The sequence below is a fragment of the Canis aureus genome, chromosome 35 (genome assembly GCF_053574225.1).
Source record: "Canis aureus isolate CA01 chromosome 35, VMU_Caureus_v.1.0, whole genome shotgun sequence".
Lineage (NCBI taxonomy): Eukaryota > Metazoa > Chordata > Mammalia > Carnivora > Canidae > Canis > Canis aureus.
The window spans coordinates 28,580,840-28,599,813 of NC_135645.1; the positions used below are offsets into that span (position 1 = coordinate 28,580,840).

Here is an 18,974-nt window from a genome sequence, read left to right on the forward strand (position 1 = left end):
ATCCTTGGGATTAGGATCCAGGAAGTCTTCTCTAACCTGCTGACAGAAGACAGGCTGGAGCATAAGACATTAGAGACTAGCAGTAGTTGGTCATATTAGCATGAGATAACCAGGGACCCACAGACGGTTGTATCCTGATAGAATTTTAATAAGTTTGTAACATTTTTGCTAAGGCTCCTATAATTTGTCAAGTGAAATAGATGCTTCGGTCACTAGAGGTCATGGAAAGCATTCCCCAAGTGGGAAACACATTATTTTAACTTGTTTGTTGGTCCTTCATTTGGGATTTTTTGTTTGTTTGTTTTGTTTTGTTTTTCTATGAGGGCATCGGCTTTGCGTCAAGGACAGGCTTTACCCCACCTGGAAAACCCATATGCAATAACAAGAACATACTGATAATCTGAACTATGTGCCAGTTTAATGAAGTCCAGTTGCAGGTGTTTAAAGGGTCCAGAAGGAAGTCTGAAGCCTCTGGGAACAAACAAAACAGGTTTTCCAGGATTATGGACCAATGGGCTCAGACATTGCTGACAGACTGTTTTTGTAATTTTATTCAAGTTTCTATACCAATGTCTGTTTAATAATTTGAGTCATCTTAAATGTACCATGTTGGGTGAAGGAGGAATGTGAAAACGGAACAATGGGATTTGTCAGGGGGCCAGGAAGCACTGTGCAGTCATCTTGAGCTTCCCATAGTCCTGACTACTCACTGAATTCACAACCATTATGTGACCATCCTAATTATTTTTATTTGGAAGCAGACTATTGCCTTGTCACAAGGACATCAGGGTGACAAAAGTCTAGCAATGAAGGGCCATTTTTGTGGAAGCAAAATGGACTTGTTATCTACATGTGTCACAATCATACAAATATAAAGAAGGCTTCGTATTAGTTATTTGACAATGCTTCTCATGTAATTTACTTATCGAATAAGCCTAATTAGTTTAACAATGCTTTTGGACGATTCCAAGCGAAAAAGACCTCATTCAGAATTTGATTTGGGAAGTTCGTCAACAAAAAAGTTTTAAAACATTTGTCACAGATAATTATGAAACTTAGTATTTAAAAGGTAAAAAAACTTACACATCTCTATCAAAAGCACACCAAAAGTCCAAGAAACCTTTGTCCTTTCAACAGAGAGAAAACAAAATCTTAATTAATTTGTTTTAATCATATCCAGTTTTATCAGTGGGAAAAGTGTTGTTTCTCGGCTCTTAGCACTGTTGGAATAGAAATGAGAGATCAGTGCCCGGAGTGACAGCAAAGAGCAACAGAAGTTCTCAAGGTGGGAGGCGGGCAGGCCCAGGGCTGGCAGGGACCCAGAGGCTACAGGCATCTTCCTTTTGTGTGCGGTGTCTAGAATCAGGGACGGAGTGCTCTCTAATGGAGGCGGCTTCTAATCTTCTGGGGGACTCCTCCCACAGGCTGGGGGTGGGGTTTGAACCTACTGAGGTCTCCGCAGCCTCTCTCCACGGGGATAGGGAGCTGTACCTGCAAAGTGAACGCATATAGTGAGTCTGGGGGTCACGCTGGGGAGAGGTGAGCACATGCTCTGCACCTGTGGTTCCCCATCTGTCAGACCCAAGGTCTTGGAGGTCACAAGGTCACGATGTTGTGCCCCCAGGCTTCTGCTTTGTGATTTATCACCATCCTGGCCTCCAGCTCAGGTCTCTATCATGCCCACCTCTAGGACTCTGCCCCAGGGCATTCCTTCCACTGCTCATACCTAGCTTCTTCCTACAGTTTTAATTACATCTATTAATTATAAGTTTTAACCCGTAGGAACCTTGATCTTTAGTGAAAACTAAGAAATAATTGTGAATGGTCTTCTATATCAGCATTTTTTTTAATTTGCAAATTTATGAATACATTTTAAAATTTCTAGAAACATACGCCTTTAAAATTTTTCCAATGTAGCATTAACATATCCAAATATATTTTAGCATTTTTTGCAATAACCCAAAAGTAGATAGGCATCTGTTTATTAATTGATATTTATTATTTTGCCTTATTTGGAAAATATCTTGATATTTAATAAATTTAACTAAACTCATCATTTAACTTAGCAAAAGTGTTAAGGTTTTAAGTTACCAAAGATCTTATAGCTTTTGTTTTTAAATGACTCAATAGGCACAAAATTCACTACTTATAAAAAATGAATCTGAGTTTTGTTTTTCTGGTACATGGAAGAGGTTAAGTTTCTTTGTCTAGATGACTAATACTTTTTTTTAACATTTGCAGAAGATAGTTAAAATTTATATTTATCCTTGGCAAATCAGGAGTCAAGTTGAATGGCCCTTTCCCTTTGTTTTGCTTGTTTGGAATTACATCCCTGAATTTGCCTTTTAAAGAGATGGACTAGATAAAGAGATCCTAGAGAGACTGAACATTTACATTTCAATGTCACAAGGAAAAAAATGCAAGCACTTTCTGGAAGGACTTCTTTCTGTTCCCTTAAGGTCAGAAATTTTACAATGCTTATAATCCTTTTGAGATAAATAGGAGATTTGGAGATTGGTAGAAAGGATTGGTGGCAGAAGGGATTGGGTCCTCTAAAGGACTAGATTTGTGAAAAAAAGGACAATTGAATTTTCTCTAAAAAATTGGGTTGTTGCCTAAAAATCAAAGGACTGCCACAGTCTCCATGTATGAGACTGCCTTCTTTTCCTCTAGGTACATTTAGCTTTGGAGAGAAGGCCTAATTCTTTTAAACCAGTTTTGAATATCAGCTTTCAATCTGAGCAAATTTTGGTACCTGAAATTAGATACACCCACTAATGGAAGCACTGTTTTCACTCCAAGGAAGTTGTTATCCTATGAGAACGGGGTTTAAGGGAAAGTGTAGCCCTGGTTTCATTTGGCAAGATTTTTTTTTTTTTTTTTTTCATTTAAATTTCAGTGTCATCTTGACTGTTCAAGGGAATTCCTGGTAACAGTGTACCAGAGAATCCTTTGGAGTCCTGTCAACTCTGGGAGGGGCCCACACTGGGGCCTTCCCTTGCGGGGGGGGGGGGGGGGGGCGGGGGGTGCTCTCAAGAATTTGCATAAGTCCTTTGAGGACAAACACTGATCTTCAGACCATCATTTTGAAGGTGGACCCTTAGCGTGAGATGTGAGGGCCTGGATGTTACTTTAGGTCTCTGGTCTTGGAGCTGTCCTGGCTGTACAGCCAACGGTCGGGCAGATTTGTGTTTACAGTCTTGCTCCAAGGTCCTTTTAAAATGCTCAGCTGTAGCTACGAGCTCAGTCAGGCCTGTGGCCTCCCATCCTATTTTTTGCCTTTTTATTAACCTACTAACTAATCTCGGGGGGATAATCCATTTACAAGTAGGATAGCTAGAGGTTGAGTGACCTCTTCTGTTGCACAGGAGCTGGAACACCACAGAAAGAATGCCTCTAAATGGGCTTTAAAGTCTTTCATATTTCTTTTGTTTGCACGTTTAAATAATAGACCACTCAGTAGGGGCACCTGGGCGGTAGTTGAGCGGCTGCCTTTGGCTCAGGGCGTGATCCTGGGGTCCTGGGATTGAGTCCCATGAGTCCAACAATTGGGTTCCCCACAGGGAGCTGTTTCTGTTTCTGCCTCTCACTGTGTGTCTCTCATGAATAAATAAACAAAATCTAAAAAAAAAAAAAAAAAAAAAAGACCAATCAGTATAGGCGGGAAAGACTCTAGCAATAGCTTCTAAAAGATTAGCTGCTATTTTGCAGCTTTTTCTGATCCAAAAGAGAACTATTTTAGAGACTGAGGATCTCAAATATCATTCCCAGGATGCCATTCTGCTTCCCACCTCCATATTTTGGGACCTCAGCAAATCTACCAACGTGTACACAAGTTGATAAAGAGGTGGCAACCCAGGGTCGTGGGCCCCATGAGGATTTTAAACATTTCCAAAAGCCTTTGGGCATCCTCCCTTTAACTATGGTCCTTAGTTCAGTGTCTCACCAGACAGTAAAGCTCTCTCAGGAGGATGGCCTCCAGGCTCAGGCAGTTTTAGCTTCGAAGGGGACTGTTTAATTGTCTCTTCAGCGTGGAAAGGTGGTTCAGGCTGGAAGTTAGTAGACTGAGTGAGACATAAGAGCTACCTAAGACAGAAGAGGGCAGGACTGATGTGCCCCCTCTCGCTCCCCTCCGCTCTCGGGTCAGGAAAGCTCAGGGGAGCCCGAGGCGTCAGTCCGGCCTCTGCTGTTTCAGGCAGCTCTTGTGTCCCTAACGAGCCGTTAGTCTTTTGCAAGGAATCTTTCAATGAGGCTATTTTGGAGTCTGAGGCCTTCTGGAACCTTCTGCATACCAATTAAAATAAGGCAATCCTTCCGTTTGTTTAGTTTGGGAGTCCTTACCTTCCAGTGCACTTCTTACATGAGCAATCTCGTCTAACTGGAACATTCCCCACAACAGCCGCTGTAATTCCAGGCTATTTTTAGTCATCTTTTTTTTTTTTTTTTTCATCTCATCTTGGTAGGTATGGCCCCTTCCAGAACTACAGCTCTTACACGTGGAATAAGCAGGGGTGCCAGAGAGGTAGCACACTCGACTCTAAAATTTAAGAGTCCATCAGCTGTGACTTCGGGCTTCCCAGAGCTGAACTCATACCTCACGATGAACGCCCAGGTTTGGGGAGCGCGTGTCCTCCGGTGCACCTCGTCGCACGACAGTCGTCTTGAGGTGGGTGACCCGACCCCTGACCACCCTATCACAGGGTGCTCACCACCTCAGGAGGACCCCAACGGCCGTTAAGTGCTCAAACCATGCCCACCAATTTCTGTGGAGTTCTGGCTCCGAGGTTCCCCAGCAGCAACAGCCTCGTCCTACACAGGATCAGCCCCACAGCGTGTGCACCTTCATGCCCGGCAGGAGCGCGGCCTGGCCCAGGACAGCACCGTGTGCGTCACCACCTACTCCCACGGGATCCTACTGAGGTTCTCCACCTGGGGAATTGGAGTTTGAAAGCCTAGGGCCTCAGGGCAGACCCTCTACCAGCTTACTTGGTCTCTGGGTAAGACTCTCAGCTCAGTTGGGCCCCGGTCGAACATGCCAGTTAACTTGGGCCCTGAGCATAACCATTTGCCTGCTCAAGTTGACCCGCCTTATAAAACAAAGGTGATTGCATCAGGAGCTCAAACAGACACAAAGAACAGAGCTCACCACGGAGAGGAGCTTACCCAGGGCCTTCAGAGATGGCAAGAAATGCAAAGAAGTCAAAGGGTATGTGGGTACCATTGTTGCTGGGTCACCTGGGGAGCCTCTAGGCCCTACGGGCTCCACCCAGGCCATCCAGAGAGGTCGCCTCTTAGTTTTGTTGCAAGAAAAGAATTCAAAGACAGACCAGATAGTGGTTGAATGGGGAAAGCGAAGAGCTTCTGAGAGGGAAGGGACACTCTCAAGGTGTGAGAATGGGTTAGCTCAGAGGAGAGCTGTGCTTGGGCCTTTACTGACAATTGTCAACGAAGGTGGAATATTTATTATTTGGGGAAGGGATTCCTTCAGGAACAAGGTTTCTGACCATTTTTTTTTCCTTCTTCATCAGAGTCTCTGACCTTCTTTGTTGGAGCCTGTCTGGTTTGATCTGGCTTCTGGTGGCCTTGCTGTGGAGTGCTGCCCAGGCAGGTGGCTAACTTTCCTGGTAACTGTCTTGATTCCCCCTTTGTTGGTCTCCAGGCATCCTGTCTCATTAACCTCCTAAGTCTTACATCCTGCCTGTGTTTCTTGTTCTTCACAAATGCTGCTGGAAGTTCACTTCAGATTCCATCACTGCCGCCAAATCCCTTAAATAACAAAAACTCAACTGCATACATTTTAAAGATCTAATGGAGCTTATTAAATGATGCGTGCATTGACAGCATCCCCTCTGATAAGCAGAGCAGGCTCCAAGGAGGTATACGAGATGGAAGGTTTTATAGAAGGAGAAGGGGCCCAGAAAGTTATTAGAAATAGAAAAGCTTTGTTTGGACAAGGTGGCTTTCCCTTAGGGGAAAAGCAAGGGGTCTCGTCTTGCCTATATTATTACTTCATCTTTCTTTGGGGACTGGGCAGGGTTCCACAGGACAGACTTGTTAGCACTTTCTGGATAATTCCTGACTGATTAAGACATTTCTGGGGGTGGTTAGATTAGGTATTAAGCCTCGGTTTGGGAACTTGGTCGAAGTGACACCATTCGGGCCTGTGTTATTCTTTTTAACAACTTATACATTAATTTCCCTAGGACCATATTATTTGATATATTATTACTTAGCCCAAATGCTATTACTTAGCCAATATTTACCTCCCACTTCCATGTGTACCTCCCTGTCCAGAGCTCAGCTGAGCTAAAGAGAGATGAGCGGCCAGGCGCCAGGGTCGTTGACAAAAGCAACAACAAGCCAAAATGAAAATTAAGAAGTCTTTACCACTTTACTCTGATGGGAATGTTGTTGTTAGCATTAATGCTATGGTACAGGACCAAGAATTCACTCCTGATTCTTTTCCCTGGACTACATTTGATATTGTTTTCAGTGCTCCAGCTTTGAAATCGATTGGTTTCTCTGCTTTATACTTATTTCAAAAATGACTGCCCAGCAACCTCCTTTACATGGAGTCTAGTCCTATAGAACTGCCAACGGCCGATACATGTATATTCCCACCCCTCTTACTGTTGGTGTCATTTCAAAGTTCTTTAGTGTTTTGCTTTTTTTCCTTTTTTTTTTTTAACCTTTGGACTCTTCCCCAGATTGTCTTTCTGTGTCTTCCCTTTGCAATAGCCTCGTTAACATTAATCACCATAACAACGCCTCTCCTGTGGTATCACTCATTCAGTTACTAGATATTTCCTGAGTATTATGGTTGTTTGATATCATGCTAAGGGGTGGGAATACAAATACAGAACTGAGATACGTGGCCTCTGAATAGTGAATTCTTACTAGAGGTGAGTGAAAAGAAAAATGTAAATCATAACACGATAATAAACCAAAAGTGATTTACCAACTGTGATAACTGCTCTGACAAAAACAAGCTAAGTGTTTAAGATAGATAGTAGTAGAATATAGAAATTCTGAGACAGAAACTTTCTTTTTTTTGCCACAAATGATTGTTTAGAAACTGGCGTGTTTATCTGCCAACTCAGAGAAATTAGGCCTGCCATCACCTGCCAATGGTAGCAATCCAGTGAGGAGGAATGCATTAATTCTAAATCCTAATAGGCACATGAGTGTCTTCATTGTTACATTTAAGGTATCTTAGAGCACAGTTTCCATTACTTTCTAGTTGTTTCCACTGAGCAGGAGAGGATAATGGGACAAATCTAAGTATCTTTATTTTCTGAAAGGTTTCTAAAAGTATCCTGTTATTTCATAAAGGGGATGTGAGTTTTCGAAGAGGAATTTACATCTTCCAAGGCTGAAAGCCATTTTCTCATCCACTCACCTGGCAAAGTGATTCAGGGAGCTTTAGGGCCATCACTTTCATATGACCTTGAACATCATAGTATTTTTAATAAGAGCTTCTTTTTTTTTCCCTTTCCTTCTTTTTCTCAACCTAATTCAGTGTGTTGAAATGAATAACTGGGTATGTGTTAATATATGACCCTCCTGCTAATGAACATTAGATCCCTCAAGGCCTGGAACCAATTTGACAGTTATCTGAATGTTATATACTCTTAAGACTTCATTAGCCAATATCATAATTTCCAAAGACTTAAATGCCAAGATTGGCAATTTTTCTGCCAAAGCATCATTCATTGGTATTTGAACTGGGAATTGCTTCCCTAGGGACAATTTTTCAATGGAGAGCTGGCCATATTATACAAAAATAATCACTCAAGGTCATTTTTAAATCACAATATCCTATTCACATCAACTTGTCCGATAAGAGAAAATTTAACTTGCTTCCCTTACAGGTAGACTATTTTTGTTATTCACCATCTTTTCATTAATTTCTAATCTTGGATTTTTTTTTAACGTGAAATATATTTAACATGGATAGCTTTAGAAACTTTAACGTAAAAGAAATATACCTATAGCTGTCATTAAACTGACAAAAGCACTCTACAACATTTTAAATGGCTCTATTATATTAACATATTTTATTTTGCAAAATATTTTTAACATGAAACATATTAAATAATACTATATGGATAGACAGACTTTGAGCTATTTGCAGAATTGTATAACAACCCATGACCCCTCCCTCTTTCCTGCGATTCAAACACTATTCTGAACTTGGAAAATCTTATGCCCATGAATGTTTCATTTTTTAATTTTTACTATCTGTGTAAACATGTGTGTGTGTGTGCAAGCATATGTATGTTTGCATTTTCATTTTTACAGAGATTTACATAGTAAAAAGTAGAAAAGAATGCACGTGTGTTTAATAAAAATTAGAAAAGAATACATGTGTGTGCATTCAAAATCTAACAAATGCTTTCTTAAAGAGCATTTTTTGTAATTTACTTTTTTAACTCCACATTGTGCTTTTGCAATTTTTCCATATTGACATATAGAGGATGTAGGCAGGCTGGGTCTGAGGACCCAGATAAGGTCCTGCAGGACCAGCCAATAAAGTTCTTGGCTTTGTGCAGGATAGAAATAAAAGGTGAGCCAGAGAAAGTGAAAACAGTTTATTGAACAGTGTGAGTGACGGAATAGCAGATGGAGAGTCTGGAGACTCAGAAAAGAAAGGAGAGCGAGTCTCTCTGCCCCTTGGGGTTAGCGGTTTATATTGCAAAGGGGTGTAGGGTACATGTTCCTCCAGGAATCCGGATAGGGTCTCATCAAAGGCTAGTGTCAGGTGAACAATAGGTGTTATTCTATGAATCCCTGAAGGCAGGAGGTGTTGATGCCTGAAGCAGCGGAAGTTGGTTCAAAGCTAACGTCCTGGAACATGTTTGGGATCTGCTTTCTCTTACATCTTATCAGGTGTTTAAGGCCTAAGGGAAAACAAAAACAAAAACAACTCCTGAACAACTAACTTTCTTGCTTTCCTCTTGAAGTGAGCACAGTTTCTGTGGCTTATTCAGAAATGGGTCCTCTCAGAAAAAAACAGCAGAGATGAAGCTTTTCTATAATGGAGTCTCTTCAGCTTCACTATCTCATGATGACCTAGTATATTCATTCTAATTTATTGGAAAGTATTTCATTATTTGAATAATTCAATTTATTTATCCATCCTCACATGACCTGCTGGACATTAGTGTTTCTGCCCACCCCCCCTTTTTTAAACCATTACTTGCAGTATGAAGTGAACACATTTGCACCTACATCTTTGGGTTTAGTGTGGCAGTGCCTTTAGAGAAGGCCCATAGGAATAAAACCGCTGAACATCAAAATATGTCTTTGGGGCACTTGGGTGGCTCCATGGTTGAGCATCTGCCTTCAGCTCAGGTCGTGATCCCGGGGTCCTGGGATCGATTCCCACATCGGGTTCCCTGCAGGGAGCCTGCTTCTCTCTCTGCCTGTGTCTCTGACTCTCTCATGAATAAATAAATAAAAAATATATAAATATATGTCTTTATATAGGTATTCCCAAAAGGTAATCTTTTATCCTAATTTTTTATCCCTTATTTTGTACCACATGATGGTTGTTCCTCTTTTACTTGAATTTTTCCTCAGTGGTGTTGACATTGAGCGTCTATTTTTCCCTAGTGATATATACTTTCTGTGTTTTTCCTATTAGAATTATTTTTAGACTTTCTTTGCAACTTTTATGTTTTGATTTATAAGAATCTTAACAAATGAAATTGCTTAAAAGGTTATATAGCTTAAGGCTAATAACCCTGATGTCCTTTTATTCTCTTGGCTCCTCACTCAAGCCAGGAGATGGATCACTGTCCTACTGGCAGTTCTAGGTTGCATAAAGAAATAGCAGAAAGGGATAGGTGTCTTGTATATCTGGGAGAGATATTTTCTCTTTATCACTTCTAGATTCTTCAGATGATCTAATAATTAAATTGATATAAGCCAGATTAGCAGGAGAAAAGCAAAAAATTAGTGACATGTATACATGGGAGAGACCCAGAAGATGAGGTAACTTCCAGAAATGGCCAAAGCCATTACCTTACATACAATCTTCAGCTAAGGACAAAAGATGTTGGGGGTGGGGAGCCCATTGTGGGATATTACTAGGAAACACCTAGTAAAAAAAAGTAAAGTTGTTATGCAGATTTAAATTGTTGTCTTCTCCATAAGAGTTTCTAGAGATTTAGAGTCCTGTCCTTGTTTCCAGTTCAGGGAGGGAGACACCCTTAAGAATGGAGATTTGCCTTGTACGTGGAAATGTCTCTTACAAAACAGGAACTTCTATTTGATTTTCTGAGGTTTTCCTGTGTTAGCAGTTCCTTAAAAACAGCCAGCCTAAAAGAATCTTTATGCAAAAGAGCCTTATTTTGTAGCAGCAGATTCTGCTCTCCCACAGGCCTGCTTTGGAAACTGAGAAGCTTCACAATCCCAAAGCTAAATTGATAGACTGCTCTGTATCTCCTTGAAAGCGTCCCTCAGATTTGAAAATGAGAATTGGTCATTTTAGCTAAATGGTTGTGTCTCATTTCAGGATGCAGGTCTTTCAGGTGGGCTTCCAAAGTTAGGCCTATATTGTTTAAAAAAAATCAAGGTATCAGTAAAGCATTTCTAAGGAAACAAACAAACAAACAAAAAATCAAAGGTTAATGATTGAAATATAATATAAACCCATTCTGAATCCAGAGGGCAGCTAATTGAGAGAAGATTTCCAGGTGTAAAAGTGTCTTTTGCATTCTGAATGTCTCTTAATGATAACATCAGATATTCATGTAAACTCTGAGTGGATCATACTGCAACAGGCACGATTTGTCTAAACAGGAGCTGTTTAGTTCTAGCTTTACTTTGCAAGGCTTTAAGAAAAAAGGCAGCTTTAGGTCTTAATGATTTCAAGTCAAAAGAATGGGAGAAAACTGTAACATTAACTTAGAGAGTCATAGCCAGATATTTGACAAAAAATCAGAAAATTTCAACATCCCCTCCCATTGTGAGCAAAAACAAACCCTCAAAGACAATTAATCAGAACCAGAATCTAATATCAACAAAGGTATGTCACCCAAACACAAGTTTTCCTTCTTTCTTCTTGATGCAATTGCAAATTGAATTTTTATTAATTTCTCTCTCTTATATTTTGCTATTCCTGTCTAGAAATGCAACAGATTTCTGTAATTTTTTATCCTGCAACTTTATGGAATTTATTTATTCACCTAATAGTTGTTATTTTCTTCCTTAAAATTTTTGGGTTTTGTTTTCTTTTTTGGTGGAGTCTTTAGGATTTTCTATATATACTATCATGTATCCACAATTAGTGACAGTTATCCTTCCTATCAATTTGGATGCCTTTAAGTTTTCTTGTCTGATTGCTACTGCTAGGACTTAAAGTAATACTGGCATGATAGAATGAATTTGGAAATTTTCCTTCCTGTTCTATATTTTGTAATATAGAAACTCTTGGGGTTTGAGAAGAACAAGTATTACATATTTTTTAACTATTCGGTAGAATTCACCTGTAAAGTCATCTGATTATGGAGTTTTGAAAGTGTTTTTGAATACCAGTTCAATTTTGTTACTTGTAATCAGTCTTTTCAGATTTTTTATTTCTTTCTGTTTCTGTCTTGGAACATTGTATATTTCTAGATATTTATCATTTTATAATCTCTCCCTCTCTCTCTTTTTTTTTTTTTTTTTTTTTTTTTGTATTTTTGTTGTGTTGGTGGTTACGTTTCACACCCTCTTTTCTTCCTTGATGAGCTTGGATAAATGTTTAAAAAGATAAAACTAATAAAGAGACAGCTCTTTGTTTTATTGATTTTTTCCCTATATTTTTAAGTGTCTATTTTATTTATTGTCTCTGATTTTATTTCCTTTCTTCTATTAAACTTGTGCTTGGTTTGCTTTTCTTTTATTAGATTCTTTAAATCTATGGTTAGATTGAGATTTTTCTTGTTTGTTCAGGTAGACTCATATCAGTATAAAATTCCCTCTTTAAATGCTCTGGTACATCCCAAATATTTAGGATCACTGTGTTTCCATTATCATTTGTCTCAAGATATACTTTTATTCCCTCTTTGATTTCTTCACTGACCCATAGGTTGTGCAGTGGCATATTGTTTAGCCTCCTTGTGTTTGCATTTTTGTCAGATTCCTTCCTGTGTTTGTTTCTAGTTTCCTACTGTTATGGTCAGAAATGCTGCTTGCTATAATTTCAGTCTTATTTATTGAGACGTTGTGCTCAAATATGTGACCTATCTTGGAGAATATTCCATGTACACTTGAAAGGAATATGTATTCTCCTGTTTGGGAATGGAAACTTCTGAATATGTGTCATTCAAAGCCACTCTTTCCTTATTAATTTTCTGTATTTTGATGTATTCATTGATATAAATGGAGTGTTAAAGTCCCCTACAATTTTTCCATTATTGCCAATTTCTCCTTTATCTGTTAATATTTGCTTTATATATTTAGGTGCTCTTCCATTAGGTATATAGACACTTATAGTATATTCTCTTTTTTGGTTCATCTTTTTAATGCTATATAGATCTGCTTTGTCTTGTGGTACAGCCTTCGTTTTCAAGTCTGCTTTGTCTGGTAGAAGTATTACTACCTCAGCTTTTTTTTTTTTTTCTTTTTTCTTTTAACTATCATATGGATGGAATATTGTTCTGTCCTTTCACTTTCATTTTGTTTGTCTCTTAGATAAGGTCAACTCCTTGTAAACAACTTATAGATTGGTCTTGTTTTTTATCCATTCAGTCACTGTGTCTTTTGATTATAGCATTAATACCATTTACATTTAAAGTTGTTGATAGGTAAGTAGTTGTTACCATTTTATGAATTGTTTTCTTCCTGTTTTCTTATTCTGTTTCTTTTTTCTTTTCCTGGTTCTCTACCCTCGTGATTTAGGAATTTTAGTGTTACACTTGGATTCCTGTCTCTATTTTTTGTATAGCTATTATAGCCTTTTGGTTTGTAGTTACCATGAGTTTTATATATATCATCCTGTATATATAGCATTCAGTATTATGTTGATGGTTGCTTTGCATATATTCTAAAAACACTACATTTTCACTCCCTCTTTCATTTTATCCATTTTATATGATTATATATATATAATATGATATATAAATGATTTTGTGAATCCTTTAATATTTTAGATATATTTGATTTTGCTACTTTTGTCTTTAACCTTCATACTCCTTTTTAAGTTCTTGATCTATTACATTTACTGAATGTATTCTTTTACCAGTAAAAAAATTTTTTTTTTGTAAAATTCTCTTCTAGTTATGGCCTTTTCTTTCCCAATTAATTAAAGAAAACCCTTTAACATTTCTTGTCAGGCCAATATAGTGGTGGAAAACTCCTTTAATTTCTGTTTTACTGGGAAACATTTTCTCTCTTCATCATTCTAAATAATAACCTTGTTGGATAGAATATTATTAGTTGTAAGTTTTTTTTTTCCTTTCAGCACATCCTACCACTTTCTTTTGGCTTAAAAAATTTCTCCTAAAAAATTAGCTGATAGACTTACAGGGTATTCCTTGTAGATAATTACTTTTATCTTGCTGGTTTTAAGATTCTCCCTTAACTGGCACCTGGGTGGCTCAGTTGGTTGGACATCTGACTATTGATCTCAGCTCAGGTCTCAATCTCCGGTTCATGAGCTCAAGCCCCCATGCTGAGCTCCACGCTAGGCATAGAGAATACTTAAAAGAAATATGCTAACTTAAAAAAAAATCTTTGATCTTTGCCATTTTAATTATTTTGTGGTATGGATTTCCCTGGTTTCATTTTATTTGTAGTCTGCTTCCTAGACGTGGATGTGAATTTTATCCCTTTATTTCTCTCTTATCCTTCTGGAACTCCAATAATGCAAATATTAGTATCCTTGATGTTGTCCCAAAGGTCCCTTAATTTGTTCTTATTTTTGAAATTCTATTTCTTTTTATTGTGCAGCTTAGGTGCTTTCCATTACCATGTCTTACAGATTGCTGATCTATTTTCTTTTATCTTCTTCTCTGCTATGGATTTCTTCTAGTGTGTTTTTTAATTTCAGGTATTGTATTCTCCAACTCTATTTTTTTTTTTTTTTTTTTTTACATTTTCTCCTTGTCAAAGTGCTTACTAAGTTTTAAATATTCTTCTGTCAAATCTGGTGAGCATCTTTATGGCTGTTACTCTGAATTCTTTATCGGAAAGAATGCTTAACTCTATGTTGCCTCATTCTTTTGTTTGGTGCATATTTCTTTGTCTCTTCATTTTTATTGAATTTGTGTGAATTAGGCAAAACTTATCTCAACCCTGAAGAAGTGGCCTTGTGTGGGAATGTTTCCTGTGGGAAGACCTCATGGGACTGGAAGGCTTAGCAGGTTGTCTGGTGCTGTAGTGAGGACAGGTTGGGGTGTTCAGGGCTACCCTAGTAGATTGGCTGAAGTTAACGTGTGCACAATCTGGGGCTTCCTGTGCAAGGGGCTCACTGGCATGATGGTTGGAGCATAGGTGTGTGTGGACCAGAGGAGTCTTGGGGCACTGTGTGCCAAGAGTACATTGTTGAGAAGCTTGGCGCTAAAGCAGTTGTGGGCCACCGGTATCCCAGTGTGCTTTGAGCTGGTGCTGTCTAGACAAAGGCCAGTGGCATTCCCATGTGGACTGCTCTGTGGTTGCCTTGGTGGGACAGCTTGAGCTGGTGTTAGCTGGGCCTGGGGCTCACTGGTGTAAAAGCTGGATAGAGTATCTGGACCCTGCTCAAGTCTGCACTATCCAGGTGGAGAAGGAACAAAAACAATAGCAGTTCCACCATCATTTGGCAGATGCTCTAGAGTTAGTAAATGGGTTTCCTTCACTTACAGTTTCACTGCCTTTTAAACTGTGGCTTTTTTTCCTGTGGCTTTTTTTCATAGTGTGGGGACATATATGCGTGGTTCTCTTAATACTATCCCTCTCCAATGCATTTTACAGTATTAAGAGTGGGATTCCATTGTAACCATGTCTTATCTCCTGCCACTCTCTATGTGGTCCCTCTAATCTTTATTGTGCAGAAGTATTGTATCAGCCCTCAGCTCTTCAGGAGGAACTGCTGTATACAGAAGTTTAGATTCAGTGTGTCTTTGGAAGAAGTGAGTTCAGGGTCTTTCTACACTTTCATCTCCAACCTACTTTTTTTTTTAACCAAAAATATCCTTTTTTTCTTTGCATACAGTAATATTAATTGCAATTTTTATTTCCAGAAATATTATTATTTCCCATAATATTAATTACATTTATTGGAATTCTTAACTTGGAGAAAGACAAATACCATATGATTTCATTCATATGTGGAATTTAAGAAATAAATGAAACAAAGAGACAAAAGAGACTCTTAAATGCAGTGAGCAAACTAGTGGTTGCCAGAGGAGGGATGAGGGGGGATTGGATGAAATAAAGAGGATTAAATTGTTGAATCATTGGACTGTATATCTGAAACTAATATAATACTGTATGTTAATTATATTTTTAAAAATTATAAAAGAAAAATTACATTCTTAACTCTTAGAAACCTAAGAAATAATCAATTGTAAATTGTTATACCAACAACCTCTAAATTGGCAAATTTATGAGTACATTTTATTTCCAGAAACATGTCATTTTCAATTTTCCAACATTGCACTAACATATCCAAATATCTTTTAGCCTCTCTGTACTAAAAAACTAAAAGTAGATAAACCTATGTTCAGTATTTAATGTTTCAGCATTTTATGTTAGTCATTAAATATTCTGATCATTTCTAAATATCTATCACCTAATTTAACTTAGCGAAACTTTTCACATTACCAAAAAGGTTTGGGGAAGGTACTTAAGTAGACATAAATATTGCTGAAAAATTCATTTGTGAAATTGTGTCTTACTTGTACCTATTTACCTCACTTGTTCTTAATAATGTTTAGATTAGTTGTGAAAACTTTGAGACATTAGATAAAATCATCTATAATCCCAACCTATTTTCTTACTGACAGTATTTTTAACAAAAATGACATGAATTTGATTAGTAAACCCAGAAAGTCGTTTGTTATAACTCTGAAGTTGTTTTTATCCATTTTTAAATAAAACAACAGGATTCAACTAGGTATTATTTACCCAAGATTATGCCAGATGATGTGAACTTGAAAAATAGTGGTTTAGTTGTTATATTTCTAAGAATTTTAGGAATACTTCATTTTTAACTGTGGAGGCCGAGAAAAATTAAGGCCATCCCACCTAAAGTTTAGCATTAACAAAAGTACAGCCATTTTAGGCCCCTGTGAAACTTTAAAGGGAAAAACTGCAGAATGTCCTCAATGTCCTCAGCAGGTAATCCCATATCAAAAAGACAACAGAGCTCAGAATTGCCCTCGGCAGAGAATCCCATATCAGAAAGACAACAGAGCCCACGCCCATGGTAGAAAATCCCCTAGACCAGCCTAATTCTTCCATCCCTTCTGGAAATCCCCTAGCCTATAAAAAACCCAGCTGTAACCCACTTCGGGGTCCAAGTCCCTGCTCCGCTGTGTGGGGTGTACTTGGACCCAAGCTCAAGCTTGTAAATAAACCGTCGTGTGTTTGCATCGGTGTCGGCTCCTTGGTGGTTTCTCGGATTCGCAATCTTGGGCACAACATAACCACTTGATTTTGGTAGTACTAACCAGGTGTGAATATCACATATCTATGATTCTCATGTGTAAGCACACTTAAACGTATAGATGCAAAGAGAAATCCTAAAATCTTGCCTCTGGCTATTATACAGGTAGTTTATATAAAATAAAATTCACTAGATATGAAAGAACAGTTGGAATGTGTTAAGTTTATCTGTCCAGATGGCTAAACACTTTTTTTTATTCACCTAAATTTTAAATGAATGTTCCCTTTTTTGTTTTCCTTCTGATAAGAATTACCTTCCTGAAGTTTGTAGAACATTTACATCTAAAATGCAGAGAGGGAAAAATAAAAGTCTGATTTCCTAAGACCAATATTTAAAGGCCTTTTAAGATAAATGGGGAACAGGTTTGGGATTGGTAAACTCTGATTATTTCTGCAATCACACTTCTGGTTCTGTTAAGACTAGACTTGTCCTTGTTTTCAAGGACAACTGTTTTCAATTTCTCAAAAAACTGAGTTGACACCTACATGATATCAAAGGACTGTCTGTCACACCCATCCTCCTATGTTGGAATGTTTTTCTTTCCCTCTGTTCACATTTAGCTTGGGAGGGAAGTCTTAAAAAAAATTTCCTATCAGGCTCTGAATATCAGCCATGGTCAGGAGTTCATTCAGTCCTGTGGCTTCTCATTTTATTTTCTGCCTTTTTGTCTATCCACTAATCTCAGGAGGTAATCCATTTACAAAAATTTTGAGAATCCTCCCTGAGTTTAAGACATTCTTTGACTATGGCCCTTATTTTGGCCTTTGACCAAACAGTGAAAGATGTCTGAAGAGAATTGCCTGTAGCCTTAAGTGGTTTAATTTTGAAAGGTATCTGTTTAATTGTCTATTCAGTGTGGAAAGGAAATTCAGACAAAGGATTACTAGAATGAGTCCTCAAATAAAGGATGATAAAAGGGAGCAGTAGGGATTACATCAATTTTATACTCTTGTTTTTAGATATGTCTCATAACTTTAATTTTTAATTAGCCTTTTATGACAAATCCTTCAACAAAAGCTATTTTAGTCTTTTAAAAATGTCTGGAATATATATTTAATTGGTATGCAGATACTTCAAATTTTGTTTGTTTGATTTGGAATTTTTTGCCTTTAATTTACTTCTTAAAATAATCTTCCCTCATCAGAACATTTGTCATAATGACCATTGTAATTCTGGGGTGTCATTCTCCTGAGGACTGGCAGCAAGGAGCCCAGCCAAAATGAAGTTTAATCCACATTTTCTGTTTGGACATATCTAGCCACAAGTAGGGTATAATTAGTATTTCTATTGGCCATATTTTGGAGCCCCCAACCTGATAGTTTCCAAGTCAAGTTGCCAGGACACAAAACAAGCTTAGTATAATTCTGCCATTTTTGTAGATAGCTACAGCTTCCTGGACTGTAGTTCTTATAAAATAGACATGTGTAACAGAAGGTGTCATATTTAATTCTCTGGAGCTCAAAAAGGGGGAACTTATACTGGATATGGAGTTTAATTTTAATTTTAATTTCAGTCTTTTGTTAAGGGAGTCCCTAAGGCTAGCCATTGTACTTCTTTGTAACTACTTTTTAATTTGGGCTTTCCACAGGTACCCATCAGACAACTGTTACTTTGAATTGGAAAAACTTCTAGATTTACAAAAAAAAAAAGTATCTGAAGTCTGGCCACCGAGGGGTAAGATGTATTAATAATCTTAATGTGAATCTTACTAATGATTCAAATCAATAAAACTTTGTATGTGTTTCCCATGATGTAAGAGGCATCCCCAAGAAAGCTTTAAGAGAGCAGCCCAGGGATCCCTGGGTGGCACAGCGGTTTGGCGCCTGCCTTTGGCCCAGGGCGTGATCCTGAAGACCCGGGATCGAGTCCCACGTCGGGCTCCCAGTGCATGGAGCCTGCTTCTCCCTCTGCCTGTGTCTCTGCCTCTCTCTCTCTCTCTCTCTCTGTATGACTATTATAAATAAATAAAAATTTAAAAAAAAAAATCTTTAAAAAAAAAAAAAAAAAAAAAGAGACGCAGCCCAGCACAAGGTTCAGAGATAGGCTAAGAAAGAAAATACCTTCATTGTGACAGGTGGTAAGAATGGTGAGTGCAAACAGTGTCTCTGGTTTCCCATGAGAACACCAGACACCTCCAATCACAGAACCTACAGTCTTTTTTTTTTTTTTAATTTTTATTTATTTATGATAGTCACACAGAGAATGAGAGAGAGGAAGGCAGAGACACAGGCAGAGGGAGAAGCAGGCTCCATGCACCGGGAGCCTGATGTGGGATTCGATCCTGGGTCTCCAGGATCATGCCCTGGGCCAAAGGCAGGCGCCAAACCGCTGCGCCACC

General features: G+C 38.3%; 1 long non-coding RNA gene across 1 annotated transcript in view; it reads right to left on the reverse strand.

Moving 5' to 3' along the window:
* Positions 1–8,449: 8,449 nt before the first annotated feature.
* LOC144305397 (uncharacterized) overlaps positions 8,450–18,974 on the reverse strand; it is a 97,156-nt gene continuing 86,631 nt past the window's right edge. The window contains exon 6 of the long non-coding RNA XR_013372437.1: positions 8,450–8,900. This is a non-coding gene — a long non-coding RNA (uncharacterized LOC144305397). The remainder of the gene's footprint in view (positions 8,901–18,974) is intronic.